Source organism: Mesitornis unicolor, unplaced genomic scaffold (genome assembly GCF_000695765.1).
Source record: "Mesitornis unicolor isolate BGI_N332 unplaced genomic scaffold, ASM69576v1 scaffold2961, whole genome shotgun sequence".
In the NCBI taxonomy this organism is placed as follows: Eukaryota; Metazoa; Chordata; class Aves; order Mesitornithiformes; family Mesitornithidae; genus Mesitornis; species Mesitornis unicolor.
The window spans coordinates 82754-99169 of record NW_010162981.1 but is presented as its reverse complement, the minus strand read 5'-3'; the positions used below and the strand labels follow the sequence as shown (position 1 = coordinate 99169).

At 41.5% G+C, this 16416-nt stretch overlaps 1 protein-coding gene across 1 annotated transcript in view; it reads left to right on the top strand.

Annotated features, from left to right (window-relative positions):
- CHST11 (carbohydrate (chondroitin 4) sulfotransferase 11) overlaps positions 1-16416 on the top strand; it is a 93170-nt gene that overhangs the window by 756 nt on the left and 75998 nt on the right. The gene's annotated exons all lie outside the window — the stretch shown is intronic.

The window sequence follows — 16416 nt, the reverse complement described above, 5'->3', positions numbered from 1 at the left end:
GTGGGCTGAATTGGCACATTCAGGAGCAGCATTTCCTGTTGGCAGCCTAGAGGAAGTGCTGCCATTGAGAGAAAATGCCAGCTGACTATTAAACATATTTATTAAGGTTTAACAACCGCCTATTATATATTTATCCATCAATGAATACATTGAGTTTTACTAAATTGGCTATTAAGGAAAGTGACTATCCCAATAAATCTGACTTGTTAGATTTAACAAGGCAGTAAATGTTTTAAATACTATTTGATTATGAAGAGACTCACTATATAGCGTGCAAAATGAAGTCTGAGTGATTTAAAGTATTTATATGACGAATTGACAACAACCCAAAGATATGTGGTATCTGTTATGTAGTGCAGTAAAGCTTCATTTGCTCTATAGTGTTGTTTTTATGAACATAGGCTGACTTTCTAATTCAATTTGAATTCTGTGCATGGCTGGGAACATGAGTTTATCATACTAATATACTGGCCTTTATTGACCATTATGGGAGTTAGCATTGCGTAAATGGAAAGTGCATGTAAAAGCCCTGAAGAGGAACAATCCAGTGCTAGAAAGGAACAACATTAGCATTTGCAGGTTAAATTTAAAGACTCTCTGCAGATGCTCAAGAAGGGTGAGTAAAGGAAAAGAGATTGGCTGAGTAATTAGTCTCTCTGGGGTCTGCTGTGTGTAGGTCAAAACCTCCTTGCCCTTTAACATCTTTAAAGGCCATCCCATAAGAAAAATACATCCCCATCCATTGAAGGGCCGTAATGCCAGAGCCCTTGCAAGCTTGGTCACCTGAAAAGATTTCCTGAGCTTCCTGAAGCAGGGAACTCAGCTGGCAGCTCCTTCACTGCCTCTCCTTCCTTTCTGCACACCCTGACCAAGCAAACCATTAGCATCCCTTTCCGGGCTCGCCTATGAGCCAGCCAGAAAAGTCAATGTTTGAGGAAGCACGGCAGTTCTTGCAGCTGATACCGAACTAACCAGATGATGGCTTTTACACGGAAGTGTTTCCATCAGCTAGCTGACATCTGTCCTTATCAAGCTTTTAGTTTGTTTCTTTCTTTGATCTTAGTTGGTATTTGTTTAGGTTTTGGGTGGGGCTTTGCATGCTGCACTTAGCCCTAGAGGGACTGGCAGCGTCAGGCAAGCAAGCACATGCATTTTGGGAAAACACTAACAGGAAACCGTCGAAAACAACAGACTGGAGATGACCTCTAGGATATTTCTTCAAATACCTGGGTCATCTTTCTTTTTCCGTTTTTGCCCAAATAAATGTCTGTTTCTAAGGTGGTAGATTAGAGACTGGTCTGTATTTTGGCAGTGGCATTCTTGTCCTCAAGAATTCACCAGTAATGGGATTTACAGGGGGATGGAAATCAGACCCCTAATATTTCTCCTCATATTCTTGCTGAAGCAGTTGCAATCAGCCATTTGTAAAGTCAGCTCAGAAGTCAAAACATAATAAGTATGTAAGAAGACATTTTTGGCCAAAAACTCTCTATTACTGATGAAGATTATTGAAAGCATCAGTTAAATCTTTAACCCTTGACCATCAGAACCTGTTGGACTCCTGCTGTGCTGAAGCCATGTTTTTCTCCTGGATGCTGATGACTGTGTGTGCTGTTACAGGAACTCTTGGACTCTCAGTTTTGCTGCCTCTGAGGAATGGTGGAGCTGATTGAGCAGATATTTGTAGTTCTCCTTGTAGTTCAAAGGAATCTGAATAATTCCAGCACCAGACTTAGGCCTCTGAAAGATGCCTTGCAGCTATGGCTTTGGATGACTACAAGCTAGGTGCAGTTGTGATTTTTTAAGGATAGGAAACAAAATATTTAATGTGTCCATGTGCATGTTTATTACATGATCTACTCGTAACAGGAGAACTCACATGTGGCTCACCATCCTCTGCTATAGAGTAAACTGTACATTTCACGTGCTTCAGGTTTCCTTGCATAGGTAGTGGTGTGCAACCATGACTGCTGCTGCTGTTCCTGGTAATGTCTCCAGGACCACCGAGAGAGGTGGGCAAGGGATGGGGCTGTATGGGGCTCCCTGTTTCGAGATGGTATTAAGGGCTTGTACGTCCTCGCACGCAGTGTGCTTCTGGCTGTTCCCTGGCAGAGAGGTGACAGTTTGGCCATTGATTGAAATAGGTACCAGATAGGGTCAGTACTCTCTCAGATTTAAAATGCTGTAGTTTAACATGAGTGAGGTTTTTTCTGCTGTGTTTTCAGCATCAGGTTGCACTGCCCTCATAAAACCCAATGGTCAAAGGTTGATTTACACCAGCTGAGGATTTGACTGTGGGTGTTTACTGTGTTGACATATAACAGCCTCTCTGATCCTGCACTGCTTTGTTTCCTTCTATGGAGTTGTTTGCAAATGCCATCATTTGTCTCTTGAATCTCTTTTTGGCTTCGTAAATGATGAGAGAAGAGGGAAAGGGAAGAAAGAAAGAAAGAGAAGAAGAAGAAGAAGAAGAAGAAGAAGACGAAGAAGAGAATAAAACCCCAAAAGAGAAAGGAAGGTTTGGCTTGAGTAAATTCAAATGTAGCAGTGATCTGGAGGTGACTTGAAAATGGTGGTCTGGTGGCTTGTAGGAGCTGAATGTTAGAACTGCAGTCACATTTTCAGTGGTCTGATCATAATTGCTCGTACGTTTGGTGGAGAAGGAGGGGAGGAGGTGGCATGGAGTGGGTGGACATAGCATGGAATTAGGGCTAGAGAAGGTGTTGATGACAAAGCCCATGTGTTATTAATGTCTTATTTGAGTGTCTGGCCTTGTGATTATTGTAAAAGTAAGAACAACACTTCTGTTCTTTTGCCTGTTGTAGTAGAGTAGAATGTGAGAAGTGCATTTGTCTGTGGACAAAAGATTTCTTCTCTAGGGCTTTCACGTCAAGATTTTTCCTGAGAACTAATATACTGTGAGGGAAGGAAAAGTCAATATAACTGAACTGGATTTACACTGAGTAAGTGGTTTTCCAGGCTGTAGTCTCCACATACATGGCAGGCAGTGTGCAACATGTCTTTAAGACCCTCTTTTTTTTGTTTGTTTCTTTTTCAGGTAGAGTTTTAGTATTAAGGTGTAGAGGTACCTGTGGCAAATACTGAGGACTGAAACAATTTCTTTAATGAGTTTATTAAAAAGCCAATTTGGATCTGTATTAAGCAGAACTATTTTCCTTCATATATAGCTGTAAATGGAAAGAGGATTCAACATGCAGCAAGTAGCAAAGGAGAAAATCTATATGTAACTGGACACAGATGAAGAGCCTTGCAGGAATGTGACATAAGCTTGCACTGGTATCTTGGGTGTTTTGAGGGATTTTTGTATATGAAACCCCAGGAATTTAAGCATAGGGGTACACAAATATTTGCAAGACGTATTCTTAGAAGACATAATATACAACTGTGTCTTGTAATTTGCATGACTACTTACAGCCCTGCTGCTCCAAAAATAACAGATAATTGTGGATCAGCCCATGAGCTAGAGTCATGAGAAGTTCAGAGTTGGGCAACATCATACTTGAGGCTTGCACACTTTAGCGGTTAACATTGATCTGTCTGGTGCAATAAATGCGTTACTGAATTTCAAGAAACTGCAAACCAAAATAGACCAAATGTTAAAGGAATGGGAAATAATTGCATCTTTAAAGTTAGGATTTGTCTTCTAGTTGTCAAGATTAACATTTAGTCCTCATTAAATACAGACTGCATCATTGTTTGATCTAATTATCTAGCCTGCTGAGAGGAACACAGCAGAGATCCAGTCCTGTATCCATTAGTATCCAAATTCAAGGATGACTTTGTTTCATTCCCTGGTCTGGCATTGCCTGACTTTTAATTCAGGAGTCTACATGACTGTTTCATTAAAGGTCACACTGTTTGCCATTTGTTGCTTGCCTCTTCAAACACATTTCTTTTTGTTGAGGAGATGTATTTCTAGGTGGCTGCTTTTGGTGTAGCTGGAGCCAGGATGTCTGGTGATTTCCTAAACCTGGTGAGTCAGAGCTGTGGACCTCACATTACCTTTGTATTATGAAATTGTATTGGACTGTTTTGGAGCAGTCATTCCGAAATGGCCCATTTCTTTTATTACCTCTGCTTTTTTCCTCCCCTCCTTCCCATGAAGTGAAAGGAAGTAAGTGAGCTGTTGCCTCGCAGACAGTGTTTATACATCTTCAGTCACCTCAGGCCACAGATGAGCTTTTTAGATGAGCCCTTTTTTTAGAGCTGCTTCATGATTATCAGTGGCTCAGGCTGCCTGGATAGCATCAACCTAGTTCAGCCCATATCACTCAACTTTGACCTAGGTTGGTAATTTCCTATCTTCAGTTGATTTCCACTTGTTAGGATGACTCAATGGGCAACTGTGCCACTACAGAGAGGTTTGTGATGAGCTTCATGGTCTGGGCTCTATGGACACATTGTCTGCATCACTTCAAATCAGAGGTTCAAATGTGTGAAACCTGGTGATCCTGAGGCACTAAGCACTGTGTAGTTTGTTTCTCTGTGTTTTGGCTTCTCATTCTTAGAAACACAAGAACCAAAGGGCAGGCAATTGAGTAGGATGAAAGGTCCAGTTCTGCTGGTGTCTTGTCTCCAGCAGCAGGTGACCAGGACAAGACTACAAGGAGGATAAACAACTCATGATACTCTGCCAGCGACAGAAACTTGTAGGTCATGAGCTTGCTGAGCCAGAAATATGTCAGCTGCATCATGCAAGAAGAGCCTGAGATGCCAGACAATTACTGTGTCAATCAGAAGAGGGGAAAAAAGTAGGTCTCCAAAGTTACTTGCCAATTTCATTAAGACAAGAAAATTACACCAGCATTATACACGAGTGCTATACACTACTTATTCTCCCTTTTACACGTATGTATGTTCTGGGTGCCAAATTTTCTTACAGGAACAGCAGTACAGATACCCTGATGTGAACTTTGTAGATGAGAAACAGTGCAGCTTTTTCTAAAGAACAATATATTACAATTTATTGATGCTTCGCAACTGAGATGATAGTCGTAAATATGTGTGTGTCCTTCTTGAGTGAAAGAAGTGGCACAAAGGTTTTACCAACACTGAAAACATATGTTGTGTGATTGATGTTGATCTTTGTAGGCAAATCTGTGCAGACAACAGCATGGTAAGTGCAGCTCTTAATCACAGTATGTGACTGATCATAGATTAAAAACTGCTTAACAGAAAAGATGCAGAATGGAGATACAGGCAAGAAAAGTCAGTGTACAGTGCCAAACTTTGGGTTCATACTCCTGTTGGTAAAAAATAGCTTTATATCTAATTAGCCTCCTTTGCCGTAGCAAAATACCAGCTGATGAAACAGGAACTAATTGATTTACTCTGTGGATGGCTTCTTATGCAAAGGCATTACTTACTGTCGTGCTTGGAAATCATAAAAGAGCAGCTGGCCTGGGATGAAATATTACATTAACCTTAGCAGAAAAATTGCACTAGTGAGAATGCTTTGTTATTAATTACTGATTACAAATGATAAGAGCCTGTTTTAGATGCTGAGGAAATGACTTTGGGAGGGGAAGGTTTCAGGTACTGTCTGCTTCAATAGATCATCCGTTGTGACATGATGGATGCCTTTGTAAGTCAAGAGGAATTAATCAGACAAGTATGTACAGTAACTACCAGCACTCAAGGCCAGAATTATCCCCAGGACATGCTCATTCAAGTTTCTGCAGTGTGTTGGGGTGAATTTGGGCACCTGGGTTTAATAAAAGAATTGTTACCTGAATGAAATGCAAAAACATAGTTGTCACTCAAAATAGCTCAGATTTCCCTGACAGAAAAAGAAGGAGCAGAGGCACCTCTTTTTAATTTCTCCAGTCCATGATTCACATTTTATTATTTTGAGGGCATATGTGTTTTAATATTAAGACTTTCTGAAGAAAGTGTAAGAAAGATTTAATAATACAGAAGACATGGCCAAAACCAAAAGGGTTTCATGTGTTGGAGGGGAAAGAGGATCACACAGCTTTCAAAACTGGATATTTGTATGCAGTGTGTGGGCTCCCTGTTAGACAACCGCTTCGGCAGTTGAGTGGAGAGAAGACCTGGACTCCAGCACTCTGACCCGGTGCCATTCAGCATCAGCGAGATTTTTCATGTTTAATTGTCTGCAAATCGGGCCCCTGGTGACCTAAACCATGTTGGTTCTGTCAAATGCTTGCTCTGAACTGAGTAATGTTGAAATGATACATCTGCCTCTTTCACTGCCTCAAGTTCCCTTTTTGTCCTCTCTTGGAAGTTATGTACCAGAAAACTTGGGTAATCGTACCTACAAATGCAGAGGGATGCGGTGGTTTGGAGGATTAGGAAGCAAAAGGCTGTGGGAGAATATCAGTGTTTGCAAATATGTGTAATGAGCACAGATTTCTGCCACCAGCTCTGGCAGAAGCAGGGTGCATCCTTTCTGTCTGCAGCACCAGCTGCTGAATAGCTATATATTCTCTGCCGAGACCTTGTAAACTGTAGCCTCTCTTGCTTATTTCTGGTGCAAGTAGGTTTTGGGCAGCTTTCTCCATCGTATGAAGGGTAGCAACTGTGTTTGAACATCTGCCTTTTCTTTTCCTCTTTTTTTATTACCAAAAGACTCTATGCAGCAGAATTTGTAGCCCACTTGCAACAGGGCCAGATGATCCCTTTAAATCCGGACAGCCCAGCTGCAACCTCTCTGTCCCCAGGGATCTGTAATGTATCCCAATAGACATAATTATGAAAATGAGGGAATACAGACATAAAACCTTTCTATTGGTACTTGTAATTCTCATTTACTATCTTACTTTAATATTAAGGAGGGGCAGAAGGAGTTGTTAAATTCGCAATTATTTTCAAGAGAATAGATTCCCCAAGTCCTGTTTTTACAGACTTACTGTATCTGATGTAGCACCCCAAGTCCTACAAACTGACCTGTAATATTCATTGATATTGTATGCAGTTTTAATATATATTATTCATTCACATTTTAGCTCTGTATAATATAAATTAACCTGAATAATCATAGAATAATAGCATGGTTTAGGTTGGAAGGGACCTTAAAGATCATCTGGTCCAACCCCCTGCCATGGGCAGGGACACCTCCCACCAGACCAGGTTGCTCAAAGCCCTGTGCAACCTGGCCTTGAACACTTTCAGGGAGGAGGCATCCACAGCTTCCCTGGGCAACCTGTGCCAGTGTCTCACTACTCTCAGAGTAAATAATTTCTTCCTAATATCTAGCCTAAATCTACCCTCTAGAACTAGCTGGGAATCTGGGCTGAATTCTTACAGCAGTAGCAGCTGGGAAACACTTAGGTTGACTTGGGGTTAATCTCACAGGTGTGGGAGGGGCAATAATGACCTTGAGGCAATTTGACTGTGCATTCCACACTTGGCAGTGGGATGCTTAAATCATCTACACAGGTGACACAGTGCTGTGAGTGTCCTGTTGATGCTGTCTTGTGTTCGGAAACTAAAGAGAAGAAATGAGCAGGATTTCAGGCTAGCAGGTGCTTTATTAAGCCTCTTGTCATGATGATCTGAGGCTATAATAGAGTAAGAGCCATGGCTGTTTTAAGACCTTTTGTGCTTGACTCTTGGTCTAGTAAAAGAGGGAGAGAATTGTGTCTTGCTCTGTCGGTCTTTTTTGTCCAATATTGTCAGAACCTCGTGACAGCAGAAATTAACAGTTCACTGAATCCAAAGTATGAACTGGAGGGGCCCGGGCTGTCACTGCCAGTGATCAGGGCGCTCGCTCAGAACTGGAGAACCCGGAGCTGAATCCCTGCAAGCAGAAGATGCATGCCCCAAGCAATGGGAGACACCCTAATTGCTGGTTGTTGGAGTTGTTCTTGTGTTTGGTTGTTTAATCATAGACTGAAAGATGGGTTGTTTCAGTAATCATCACCTGGGACAGAGACACACTTAAACTGCTTTTATTCACTAGTTTTCAGACATTGCTTCTTACTCATATGGAGTAAGTATGGAAAGAAAAGGGAAAAAAGTATATTTATGAGGTAATATCTATACAGCATTTGAACACAGCAAAAGAAGTGTTTTTATTGCATATGTCTTTTTTTCTTCTATAAAAATAACATAGTTGCAATCATATTGGGGCCACTAAAGTAGATCTTTGTTGCTCAACAAACCAATAGCAATTGAATATCCTGGTGTGGGTGAGGTTGCACGTTTGAACCATTCCTACATTTGTGGGGCAATGGCAAAATATGGGGGCGAGAATAAAAACAGTATTTTATTTCCTTCACACTGAGACTATTGTGTGGTTGCATTGGAGGGGGACAGTAGCTTTGTATTCCAGGATTTCCAGCGCGCTGTCAGGGTAGATGTTTCTGACCATTCATAACCCTGGAAGAAATGTGAAACCTGATCTCTTGAAAATTGATGGCAAAACTCCTAAGCCCTAAAGAGGCCAAACTTTTACTTAAAAGATCTGATCCAGGGGATCAAAAGGGAGCTATAATTGCCACCGTTGTTTTATCTCCCTTTTTACCATTCCACGCATTCTGTTGCACTAGTAAATACTGAAGAGTGTAAGTTTGATGCTGTAAAGATTTCCTTTTTTTTTTTTCTTGTAGTGACATAATAAGTATAGGCAAACCAAACTTAGAGTGCACTGAGGTTTATATGTATTTCTGGTGCCTGGAAAATCCAGGAGGGAGTGTTCCTTTCTTTTCGATCTTATATCACATCTGAACATTATTCTGAGTGTGGTTCCAGCATATGGCTAAAAGCGAAACATCTCATCCAAGCTGCAGAGGAGCAATAAAAAAATCACAATATTCCTGCAGTCAGGTTGCCTGGCTGCACAGCAAATTAGGAAACCTCTGTAGCTATCAAATTGACACCCTACTATAAATCTTTTCTCTTCTCCTTGTAAACATGGGCTGTGTCTTAGATCAATTCAGACAAGCGTCTAGGGATTAGTAAGAGGAAGTAAATATTAATTCAATTAGAGGGCAGATGATGAGTGTACAAGCTGGTGTGGGGAACTGACATCAGGAGCCGAAGTAACAAAGACATCTGTAGCTGAGAGAGGACAGTTTCATCTATTCAAGTCAGGCTTGGCTTTTGCCATGCATACATTTTGCTTATGAAATGGTAGTTGAAGGATTGTATTTACATAGCAATATAGTTCATGTCATATTTTGGGAACTGAGCCTTGATGTCAATGGATGGATGGAGAGCTGGAGAGCAGATGCACAGTGGTAGCTTTCAGTTCATTTTGAGACATTAAATATTCTTAATTAGCTCAGCTGAAGGAGAAAAGAAATGTTTCATTGAACTGGTAAGGAGAAGCTGAGATTGTTGGTACTCCTCCAAAGTGTAAGGTCTTAATGTAAATTGGATGAAGGTTCCTTTAGTGAAGGTGAAATGCAGTATTAGGTACTTCCACAAGTGCTGCTTTCTTTCTGTAGAAGATTGTTGTGCCATTGACATCATTCTGTAAAGTAATAGCCAAGAATGACTGTTCAAGCAGTTTGTGTAGGCACAGCAGAGGCTTTTCCTTTCTTTTTTTCCATTGCTTTGGACCTACAGAAGCCTGTGTATGGACTTTCTTACATTTAAACACTACGTATTTACAGCCTGGAAACAAATCCTTCCACACTGCACTTTCTCAGCCATGGACACACTGTCACTAAGTGGGCAATTCCTGTATCTGTAGGCTTCTCACATCCCCTCAATGCATGGTTGTGTATGTTTGGGAGTAAATTTTAGACCACAGAGAGCATTGCATTGAGGGCATGATGGTGGAGCGCGATTTATACAGCTGAGCCATGTCCAGCCCCCAAACAGCCTCATAGGGCTCAATTACTCAGCACACAGGGTGTCCAGCTGTAGGGACAGGAGTGATACCACTGCTTTCTCTGCAGCTGTTTTTATCTTCTTTACTTCATGTAAACTTTGGTTAATAAACTGTTGGTGATTTTGCAGCTGTGTGTATGGGGCAAGGTCTCCTTGCCAAGACCTACTCCTCTGTTCTTGCCATTCCTCCTCCCCATTTCCTCCCACCCTGAAGTCTCCTTCTCAGCCTGATGTCTTCAGCTATGCTCAGTCTCCCTCTCCCATTCCTACCTTTTGTCTTACAAAGAGAAGAATATTTTTACATGAGATACTGTGCAGGTTTATGGTCCTGGCTTTATCAGAAAGTGGTGGAGCCAGTCAGCAAGAGAACAAGGGTGGACAGTTGATGGCAAAGCAGATAGAAAGGAGAGACTTGTCCCTCTCAAAATTGCACTCTCATTTGTTTGTTTATTTTTAGTCAACTAGTGCAAATACAGACCAGACAAAAGAAAATATTTTTGTCTGCTGCTAAAGAGATCTCAGTGTCTTCTTTTGAGTTTATTTTCTTTGTTTAGGCAGTTGTTTTATCACCCAATGACCCCTCCCCATCTGACGAGGGGAATCAGGAAAAGGAAAGGAAACCAGTGGGTTGAAATAAAACCAGATTTAATGGAATAATAAGAAGAAACTAGTATTAATACCAATATTACTATAAAATACACAAAGTTATACTCAGCCCATATAGTGGTTGCAAGCTGTGCACTTCCAGCAGCGAATGCTAGATGATAAACACTGTGAAAGCCACAGCTTCAGTGAAAGCACGATCATCACAATGAGTGTGGGAGTAGGCCTTGGAAGCAGAATGATGGGCAAGACCCTCCAAAGATGGTGACAACTGAGGCAAGAGGGCTGTCCCTAGCAAACTTCTCAATTTATAGTGAGTGTGACATTTATCATAGAATCATTATGGTTGGAAAAGACATTTAAGATCAACAAGTCCAACCGTTAACTAACTCTACCATTGCATGGAATAATCCTGTTGGCCAGCTTGGGTAAGCTGTCCTGGCCTTAGCTCCTCCTAGCTTCTGCACCTGACTAGCTCAAACTGCTGAAGGCCTTGATTACTATGGCAACCTGCATACCAGGGCTGACCACAAACTAAAAAAAAAAAGGGTCTTATCAACTTTGTTCCCCTCGAGTGCTGCAGTTTTTTTCAAAAAATGCAGCTTTCCCAAATAGAAAACTGATTCTATGATTCTCTTCCAGTGACACCAGGGCAGTTTATAAAAAGCAGTCTTGCTTTTAATGAGAATGTAGGAAAAATGTGGTGTAGGAACAAAGTAAAGGCCGGGTCTTGTGTTTATTAAAAATGGAGGGAGCTGGAAAACAGGCAATGTGAGATCTGTGGCCTCACCTCCACCTGCCTCTAAAGAAGTCATGGGAGACTGAGATGTAAATGCATTGAAGGGCTTTGTTTTCGAAAGGGGTGTAACAGATAGCTCCATGCATTCTGCTTACAATTCTGAGTTACACAGTTGCTGATACATGATGGGTGGATTGGTGGAGTTTTCAAGCATCACCTTCATGCCTTGCACTGAGTATCATGTCCTGGTCCTCTTTGACAGACCCACTTCAGTTTTCACTTGGGCTGTTAAGTGAGTTACTGTATAAAATATTGACGCTGAAGGAAGAAAACTGCCTTTTTACCTAAGTGTAAATGATCTTGAAACAAGATACATGGGATAAAAGAATGATTTCTTAGGCAAGTTTAATGAATAATTGATTTCTGCTTCTCATGACATTATCAGTGTAATTAAATCAGTGGCTAAAGAAGTAAGACAGAAGGTATCATCTGCTAAGACACCGAACCTCCCTATCTGACCACTGGCAAAGTACTGCCATCTGTTATTAAAGACTGTCCTGGAGTTGCGCAGGTTCAAGATGTGGCTTGTCACTAACAAATCAGTGTCGTCTAAGTACCAACATGATGAAAATCCATGTATTCAGTCAGTTATCTGCATCCAAAAATAACCTAAACAAGCTTCCTTCCTTCCCTGCCAGACCTGCACATTGAAATAGTTCTTGCTTTGTGCAGATTGGCTTTGCACAGCGTAGGTTTCCAATGGGTTTGGCACAGCGCTACTGCTGGCCACTAACTTCAGTCACTCACCAAGCCCCAGAAAATGGTTGCTGTTGTGTTTCTCTTTGCTCCGTTAAGAAGTATGTTGAAAAATCGAAGAGGCCTGAGGAATAAAAATAGGGGATAGGAAAGCAGTTTGGATGCAACTGGGCTTAGTCAGTGTGTATATCTTTAGAAAACATATTTATATGAGGCTGTTGTTTCTTCACGTGGGTTCTGCGTTGGAGAAATAGGGCATGAAGGGTGATTGCAGAGGCCAAGCAAAGCTGAAACTAAAGGGGAGACTTCAGCCTGCAGCTGCAGGAGCTGCAAATAAACCACTCATTTAGAAATTAGAGTTACAAATTTCTTACAATTAACAACTACTGCTGCTTTGTTCTGCAAAATTAATTCTGAGAAGCAGCTTCTGACTTCTCTCTAAGTATCATCTCCTGGATACTGCAAGGGTCTCTTGAAACAACACGTTCCCTTGTGCATCCTCTCTGTCACACACAGCAGCCTCAGATCCCTCCTCCCGTGAAGTGCTGGAGTATGTTTTACTGCAAAGCTTCAAGTCCACATGGAACAGGAAATCTAAATAGCATACAAATACCTGACATAGGTCAGTGTGTAGGTGATGAAATGGTCCAATGTCTCTTGGAAGTCAGTGGACGTGGTCTTGCCAGCTCTTGCAGATGTTGGAGCAGCCGCTTGTGTCATGCCTAAGAGGAGTCTCATCCAGTGGCTACTGAAGTCAGCAGAAAGACTCTGCTGTTGCTTACGTTGCCTTTGGGTCAGTCCTTTCATTGCACAGAGTTAAGGAAATGCTCCATCCACGTTGTTAGCAGCTCCAGTTGTGTTATAAATGCTGCACTGAGCAGCTGGTCCTGGAGAACCAATGTCTGTTCTGTGATACTCAGTCATGCATACTGTAGTCTGCGTCTCTGAGTGTGAGAACATGAATCCTGTCGTTGATTCACCATAAAGATAACACTGTAATCATCCCCATGTCAAAGTTGCAGCAGTAGTGGCCTGGCAAGGCACAGCTTTGCATCCTCCTGTGCTGCAGCTGTGTTCAGCCAATGCTGTTGTCCAAGCTTGTTTGCACAATGAGCACACCCTACATTTTACTAGTGATTTTTGCCATTAGTATTTTTTTGTCAGCGAATCATTATGTCTCTGATTCCACACTTGTAAAATGAGTTATGCCCGTTTATATATTTCTCAGGGACATATTGGTGGTATAATTATTATCTGCATAGTGTTTTGATTGTAGAAAATGACAAGTATAATTACCAGTTACAAGTTAAATTGTGCATCTACCAAAAGTACACAGCTGCCATGAGATGTATCTTTTAAATTTCTCACTTACTTGAAGGGAAGCCAACTATTTGCTCCTAACTATAATTAATCTAAATCAAGATATACCCATTTGATTTTCTGACACAGAACCTTGTCACTGCAACATCAACCAGTATATACCAAGTCTGAAATGTTCATCTAAATTACATCAAGGAGAGCCAGTGTCTGTGTGGAGACTTATAGACCAAAGACAAACTGCTTTCTCATGCACAAATATGAACATGCCTGTGTGCATACCCCAGCTGATGCTGAAATCTATGAATTAGGGATGTGCTCAGTTCTGCCAACAGATTTTGTACCAGTCTTGAAAAGTGATGTTTTTTTATGCTCAGTGCTTTATTATGCATACGAAATACATATTAGTAAACCTGAATTTTGATTCCACAAGAAGTATTTGCATCACTGGGTATGGCTGGCTTTCTGGACTCCAGCTGCTGAGCTTTGAGCTGAAACAAGTAATTCTTAATGGGAAGAGTAATTGTTTCAGCTCAGAATTAAGTGGCTAATCATTAGGAATTCGATTGGCATGAAGCACACAGCATTAATCATGATACATGTGTCATCGATGTGGATGTAGTGTGTACTCCACTGAAATTCACTAATTAATATATGTGATTTTTATTGGAACGGGTTAATATGTGCTCTGTTGTTAAGCAGGACATGGGAGTGTCAAACCCCGACAACCAAGGGGTTTTAAAGAGACTGCCCTGCTGTTCATAGCACACATTACTGAGGGCTGAAACCCTTAGAAAGGTACCTTTTTTTCATTGACATCTGATACTAAAGTTGATGCTAAAGATGTAGCTTAAACAGAGTAGTGTACATGCCCTGAATGTCCCTTGTGCCGTGATAAGGGAGACCCAACTCCACCAGGAGTGTAGGTGGGTTGTGTGGAGCTGGGATGTCTCAAGCAAGGGACAGAGGCGCTCATGCTTGAGGTAGATCTGGTCGACTCTGGAGGGGGGGGACGTTGCCACTTGCCTGACGACTTCCACCAGCACCCTCAGACTCCTAGGGCATGGACCAGCTGCAGTCAGCATCACAATAGGCTGTGCTGGACCTCTCCATCACAGCCCCAGTGTTAGAGAGCCAGAGTCCTGTGGCTGGGGCTGTCTCTGCATGTCCTTGCCATTGACTATGTTATCCCGAAATGTTTTTGAGCTACTGAAAATACGATAGTATAATATAATGAATGATGATGAATATTAAACTGAATAGCATCTGGCTTATTCTGAATAACTTCAGATAAAATGTTGCTATTTGCCTGTATTGTGCAAAATTCCCTACTTGCTAAGCAGCAGTTACTGCATGGTTCTGAAACAAAATTATTCATTGTATTCATTTGCTTTGCAGCAATGCAAACTCCCATGTTGAGATTTAAAAACAGTCTCCTATGTTTAACGCCTGAGGGTACAAATGTAACCTGTTTAAATATCATTCTTCAATTATGCTTTGAATCATCTGCCTTCCAACTCTTCCCAGACTCCATAAAATACCCTTCTGACTAGCTATCAAAAAAATAGTGCAACTGTTCTTTCAGTTCATTTCCCTAAACTGTAATCAAGCACTGTCTGTGTAATAAAAAGGAAAAGAAATGACTAGCTGGAACAGCATTCTTCACTTTTATTATTGAAAAATGCATTAATGTTCCCTTATCAGATATATCCATTTAAGAAATCATTCCATTTCCTTCCATCTTCAGCTTTTTTTTTTTTTAAAGGCACATTGAGCCATTCTTTCCTGATTATAAAGGCCAGGCTTGATTTATTTCTTATGCTATAATTTCATGAAACCTAAAAATGGGTTATGGTAAAGAGCCTTGACCTCTCTTTTGTTTAAACATAGCTAAAATATTATAGGCCCTTACTATATCTGGTATATGTTGCCATTTACATTAAAGCAGTGAAGCACAGGCTTCTAGTGGAAATTATATTTAGGTTGTGTGTCTTAGGTTGAAGCCTATTTCCAGACTGGCTTCAGCAATTAGAAAAATGAGTGAATCGTTCGGGTTTCTGGTTGTTAAGTTGCAGGGACAGGCACTCAAGCGCTTGTTTGTATTTGTTGTAGAGGCTTTATGAAGTACCTCGAGTTGGCAAAGGGTTGGAGACCAGGTGTCTCAGTCTGCCAAATCCAGTGTCATTCTGCATCCACTCTTTGCTGTTTCCACAGGTGTAAGGGCTACACCAGGTTCAGGGCAGCAAAGGGTTGGCCTGAAACAGCCATGGCCAGGAGCCCTCTTGCAGGTCCTGGCAAGGCAGCACCAATATCTAGACATATATTGGAGTGAGGTTTGCTTTTGGGCAGATTCCAGCCACATCTTTCCAGGTGGGATCTATCCAGCTGCAGGAAACAGCGTTTTGTGGTCCAGCTCTCCAAAGTACGAAGAGAAACAGTGACCACCCAACTTCCCCAGAATCAAAACATGGGCTGCCCCATGGACCAGAGGATCTCCTTCAGTGGTGGCTAAGCACCATTAAAATGTTGTGTACAATGCCTGAGGCCTGTTTAGCTCAGGAACAGGGGAAAAATATATTGGTTTTAAGAGCTGTAATTAGAGATGGTAGATTGATGGTGGTGGTTTTCCCAAAAGACTGTGATACCGTGGATTTCTGAGATTCCCAAGCGTCTAGGATGTAGACACTTTGAAAAATCTCACTCGGGGACTCTAGAAGGGAGTTAAATCATGCATTTACATCAGGCTCGGTGGGCACCCAGCAATGCCAGAAGCTAGGCTTGGAGATGAGTGCAATCAGATGAGGCTCATGACCAGCAGAGCTGCTGCGTGCTAACATGTGCAATGCCTCATCAGGTCTGTGCAGAAGCAAAGCACTTGGCTCCAACTCATTCATAGCCTGTATACTTTTAATAAAGTGGAGGCAACTGCATGTGTGTATTCAAGGCAGTAGTCATCTTCATGCAGTATTTGACTCCAGTCGTTATCAGCATAAGTGCTGAAATCCTGAGGAAAACACAAGGTCCATTAAGACTCGCTGCTTCCCCAGGCATACAGATAGGACACAATGTGCAAGCGCTAGGATTTCCAAGCTGCTTTTTTCGTCTTGAAACATCACACATGTACTTACTTTATTGTGTTAGTAGAAAACAATCACACAAAAAGACAACAATTGTAGGGA